The sequence below is a fragment of the Ursus arctos genome, unplaced genomic scaffold (assembly GCF_023065955.2).
Source record: "Ursus arctos isolate Adak ecotype North America unplaced genomic scaffold, UrsArc2.0 scaffold_5, whole genome shotgun sequence".
Classification (NCBI taxonomy): domain Eukaryota; kingdom Metazoa; phylum Chordata; class Mammalia; order Carnivora; family Ursidae; genus Ursus; species Ursus arctos.
Genome location: NW_026623067.1, coordinates 32,232,983 through 32,238,983, shown reverse-complemented (window position 1 = coordinate 32,238,983; position 6,001 = coordinate 32,232,983).

Sequence of the window (6,001 nt, the reverse complement as noted above, 5' to 3'; positions counted from 1 at the left end):
TAGGTGGGTATGAATGTGTACACGCAAGAAGTTCAAGATAGGGCACCTAATGCCACCAGCACACTTGTAAAGAAAATGTATCTTCTTTGTCACTGAGTTCTGTTATGGGTTGAATTATGTCCCCTTCCCTAACACCCCCCCATATGTTGAAGTCCTGATGCCCGTGGTGCGTGTGAATTATGACTGTATTTGGCGATAAGGCCTTTGTTCATATAATCAAGTGAAGATGGGGTCATTAGGCAGGCACTAATCCAGGATGACTGATGGCCTTGTAATGAGAAGGGAGATTTGGAACACAGGCATGCGGCGGGGGGGACAGCCTATGATGACGGGGTCGGAGATTGGAGAGATGCACTTGTAAGCAGGGAACACAGGCCTGACAGCCCTATCAGAGGCTAGGGAGAGGCTAAGGACGGGTTCCACCCAGAGTCTCAGAGGGAGCATGCCCTGTGGGCACCTTGCGTTCAGACTTGTGGCCTTCAGAACTGTGAGCAAATCGATTTCTGTTGGAAGCCATCCTGTGGTTATTTTGTTACAGCAGTCCTAGGAACCTCCACAGGTTCCCTCCACCTGTCAGCTATTGGATCATGTTTGTCATGTTTCTCGGGTCTCTAATTCATTAGCCTTCTTGATCTGTCACTCATATAGTACAATGTACAGTCACGGGGCATTTCTGCCCATCTTTCTTGCATCTGTTTTGTGGCCGTGGTGTATGAGCCCCATATTTGTGTTGGATGGTCATTGTTGATTCATTGATAAAATATATACTATTGTAACTTAGTGTATCTCATAATAGTCTTTGCTACCAAATCTACTTTATCTGTTATCATGTAACTGTTGCTTATTATTATTACTATTTTTTGCATAGACAACACATATCAGGGCAATATTTTGGCATCTGCTATTCAGGGTCAGGATTTGGTAAGGCTTTTGTTAGGATTTCTTTTGGTAGAACTACATGTTTATTTTGTTTTAGAATTCGTGCATGAACTTTCTCAAGCATGACTTATAACTGCAAGATTGGCACTGGGGACACAGAGACATTCCTACAACCCTGGCTTTGCCCTCCCAGACCTCCAAGTCCAAGGAAAGTCTGCCCGTGGTGGCTCTTCTTTTCGCAGAGACATGAGCTCATCTGCATTTCATGTTAGAACTGATACAGGGATGGAATATTCTGACACTGCCAGGAAAGAGGGAGCCAGCAGGGGAGAAAAGCAGGACGAAAACACACAAGAGCAGGAGAAAGGAAGAGGGGCAAGAGAAGGGAAGAGCAAAGGAAGGGCTCGGGGTCTTTGAGGATACTTAGAGAAGCCTTTGCTTCCTTAAGCCAGAGGCTCAGTAGCCGGTGTCTCTGCGCCTGTCCCGTGCATCACAAGTAATTTGGCTGAAGTGGGATTAGTGCTGCGGGAGAGCTCGAGTTCTTCTTTCCAGCATCTTCCCATCTGAAGTCCACTTCTGTCTGATCCACTGTCTCTGCCCTCGGGGAGCCTGAAAGCCACTCGTTTTGTCTTCTGTTCTCAACTCTGCAATGAATCGAATTTCTGAACTCTCCCCTCCCATCATGATTTGGAACTCCCTGGAAAATCGGGCTCCTCTGGAGTAAGGCACCTAATTTCCATCTTTGGAGACAGTGCCTCGGGATCTGATGTCTCTCACACACCTGCCTTTAAGAAGCTGTGGACTCTAACATAATAGAGAGAGCCCCACATCTCTCCGCCCTTCAGAGCCATCTGGTTTGGCTGGCATGGTCTGAGCTGCTCGTGGCAGCCGGTGACAGGGGTGTGGATGGAAAGGTCCTCTTCCACGAACCCAGCACTGCACATTGAGCCGTCACTTTGATTTCCAGCTCCCATCTAGACGTTAGAGTGAATGCATCCATCACCCCTGCAGCTCTACCCTCTAACCCTCACGATTTAAGAGGTCTTTGCTGAAATATGCTCTGTTAATAGAAGCCATGGGGTCCAAGTCCTTGCCTGGCTTTCTCTGGACTAGAATTTCTAACTTAGCCAAATATATTTATCCTGATCTTCATGGACCGTGAAGGGGTGGCCCTAAGAGCCCATAAACCAAGCAACACGGGGAAAGGGTGAGCAGCTCAGAAATATATTGCCAAATTGATGGCTCTGTGCTCTGGCCCTGAGGCCCGAGGACTTGGGTTGTCTTCCCTTGCACAAGTCTTCAAAGCCTGACCTGGCCAGCTCCCTGCAGAAGGTGGTGGTGGGACCAAGCTCTGGGCATGTTCTAGAAGGAGCACCGTGTGAGTGGATCCTCTTGGACCAGAAAACACTGGCAAAGTAGCAGCCTTCAGCCCACGAGATGCAGTCTTGCCCCAGGACACCTGTGTCCACCTCCGAAGCAGCTCGGCCAGCATGTCCGTTCCAGCCCTGGGTTTGTCGGCAGTGATGTTCTCTGGAAAAGCAGAGAGCTTTCCACACAGTGTCTCATGGGAGACTCACAATCACCTTACAAGCCTGATGTTGTTTTTCTTCCCATTCCCAAGATCTCAGAGGGGGAAGAAGCAGAACCAGAATTTGAATCCAAAAGTCTTTGCAGAGTCTGTGCTTCTAAGCATTTACTATCCTTCATTCTGTGATTGGGGTGGGCATGGTTGGAAGGGAGGCCAAGTCTTAGATCCTTCATGGAGTTTATATTCTTTGACTCCCTTCTGCCCATCAGCCACACCCATTCAGAGGGAAGAGGATGTCCATCAAGTTCATCTGGCTCTGAAGGTCAATAGCCTGATGAACGAAAGGTCTGTGGGCCAGAGGTGGGGGCTCTGTGACACGACCCCCTTCAGGATTGCTCCACTGTGAGCCCCCCATAATCCATCAGCTCTTGAACCCCAGTCCCTGCCATCCTCAGACAGCAAGCAGGTGTTCCAAAGCTGGGAAGGGGTTCAGTTTGCTGGTAGTCTGGCCCCCCGAGTGTCCTCCTACACACAGTCCCAGAGGCAGGTGTGGGTGTGTGGCTTCCCTGGCCCTTCCGTGAGCCTCCTCCCCTAGCTCAGCCCACTGGATCATGGCTTAGGACTCTCACCACAGATTATCTAGAACAGTCACTGACCTTACCACCCCAGGCACTGAAGAGCAGCTTTGTCCATTGCTTTTTTTTTTTAAATAGCTGGTAAACACCCACGTAAGTTTCCCTTCTCTGAATTGCTGGACACTGATCAGGGCCAGAGAGACACAAACACCAGAAGGCCAAGTAAATGTTATCTCAGATAATTCACACTCGGAGAGATGGTGTCTGTGACCGCTCTGAAACATTGGGAAAACTCTGGAAAGCTTGGAACCTTGTATGGAATGAAATGGGATTCCTGAGATGTGATCCTGGGCTGTCTGTATCAGTTTCTAAATCTTTGTTGTTCCACTTTGACATCTCTGAATCTCCCAAAGGACAAAAACATGATCAACACGAACTTCGGCTTTTTGGGCTCCCCTCCCTAAATGCTTCATCTTGGGTGCGACACTCTCAAATGCATTGAGTATCTGCCTCAGTGTGTCCCTAAGAGACCCCTAACCTCTGTGTGGATGTGGGGAGGTGAGAGGAGGTTTTGGATGAGGCCGATGGCTGGTCCCTGAGCTGCCGAGGGAAGATCAGCTAAGAAGTCTGAGCTGGGCAACCCTGTCTTGCTGCCTGCCCCTCCCCTGCAGCAAACGCAGCCCCTGAGCCTTCCTGCATCAGGAGGGGCCTGCCCCACCCCTGCTGCTGCTTCCTTAGAGACTCACACAGCTGCAGTCTACACCCAGCAGGGCCTGGAATGTTTGCAGTCTTTGAAACAGTCAGAAAGCGCTAAAAATGCAGTGACAACAGCCGTCTTTGAGGGATATTTTTAAGGGTGATAGAATCTGGGAGTCATTAGTGCCAGAAATGTGGGTCTCATCTTATTTTTAAAAACCAAGTGCCACATCTCCAGATGCTCCAGCCTACACCTCAGGCCACGTCCTCAAACAACCACACCCCTGTGTCTGTTGAGTGCTGGGGACACAGTCAGAAATCCTCCTCGTGGAATGCCCGTGTGGGGTTCCAAGTCTTCATTATTCCAACTGGGACAGAGATTCGAGTGTGAAGAGGCAGGGCTTCTCATCTCAGCCACTTCTCCTTCCAGCTTGGATGCATTTTCATGAGGCTCAGTCTAGGGAATGGGGATATTTGGGGCCTTCTGAGCATGAACGCCATGGCCGGCAGAGGGAGTCCTCCATGAAGCAGGCACAGCTGACCCCTGTGGTCAGTGCCCAAGGCCCAGGCCACAAGGGACTGAGCTCCATCAGCACACACTGGCCTAGTGACACAACCCCCTTCAGGGTTGCTCCGCTGCGAGACCCCTCAATCCACCAGCACTTGAACCCAAGTCCCTGCCATCCTCAGAGACCAAACAGGTGTTCCAAAGGCCAGGAGGGGGTTCAGCTTGTCTGCAGTCTGGCCCCCTGTGTGTCTGTCTACACACAGTCCCAGAAGGCAGGTGTGGGAGTGTAGCTTCCCTGGCCCTTCTGCTTCCCAGCTCCAGGGGAGGACCCAGCCCTCTTGCTTGCTCTGATGCACAGGAAAAAGCAAGGAGTTTGGAGCTGCAGAGAATAGACTTCCCAACTTCTGGTCAGAACTGCTTCTCAGATGACTGTTTCCTCTAGATCGGCACTGTTCTACACAGATCTAATGTGAGCTGTACAGAAAATTTAGATATTTGTAGTAGTCACATTAAAAAAGTAGAAAGAAAGAGGTAACATTAATTTGGATAATACATTTTCTTTAACCGTATCTATCCAAAGTGCTACCGTTTCAAGATGTAACTAATACACAAAACTGTTAATGCGATAGCCTGTTTTCTTTTTTTTTTTGTTCAAAGCTTCTGAAATCTGCCATGTATTTTATATTTACACATATGGATTTGACTAGTCATATTTGAAGTGCTCAGTAGCCAAACAGGTGGCTGGTGGTTACCATATTGGACAGCGTAGGTCGAGAGCCTGTCAGTAGGTACGTGGGAGGGCAGCAGAGGGACGGGAATAGTCTCCAGATCTGGAGGGGCAGATAACCCATCGTTCCTGGTTGCCTTTTCCTAGGGCATCTGGGACAGCGGGAGGGGGTGGTGTTGGGGCCATTGCTCTGCACATGCTGTTTTCTCCCCCAACGGCCATGCCCAGGGCAGGTGTGGCCACGGAGCCAGGTGTTGGGGCTCCAGTGGTTCCCTACACAGGCTGGAAAGAGTTCAGAGGCAGCCTTACTGGGGGTGTGGGCCCCGTGAGCAGAGACCGGCTCTTGAGCCCCTCTTTTCTCTCCCATAATACTGTTTCTCTGTGAGACTAGGAGCAAGGCCATTCCAACACATACTTCAAAGCTCTGGCTGCATGTGAGGCCCTGCTCTAGGAGCTGGGAATAAATAGAGCAGTTAAAAAAAAAAGGCAAAATCCCTGCTTTTATGGATTTTACTCTTTAGTTGGGGAGAAGGTGCAGAGAGAGAGAGACCATAAACAAATATTTATCAGTGGCGATGAATATTGTCTTAGTCTGTTTGGGCTGCAGGAACAAAATACCGTAGACTGGGTGCTTTATAAACAACAGAAATTTATTTCTCACAGTTCTGGAGGCTAGGACGTCCAAGATTAAGGTGCTAACTGATTCTGTGTCTGGGGAGATGGCTGGCCAGCTTCTCACTGCAACGTCATGGGGTAGAAGGGTCGAGGGAGGGAAGCAACCTCGCAGAGGTCTGGGGAGAGCCTTCCGGGTGGAGGGAACAGCACTTGCGGAGGCCCAGTGGTAGAGGTGCCCCTGCTGTGTGTGAAGAGCGGCAGGAGGCAGCCAGGTCCAGCAGAGGAGAGCGGGAGGAGGTGAGGTCCCAGAGCAGAGCAGGGCCCACAGTGCGTCTTTTGTAAGGATGTTGTCTTTACTCTGGGTCAGATTAAAGGCCCCTGCATGGTGGTGTTTTGTTTTGTTTTTTTAAATTAAAGCAGCTCCTTTATTTTGAATAAGCAAGTGGCCTAAGCAACTCTGAGTATCCCCCCTA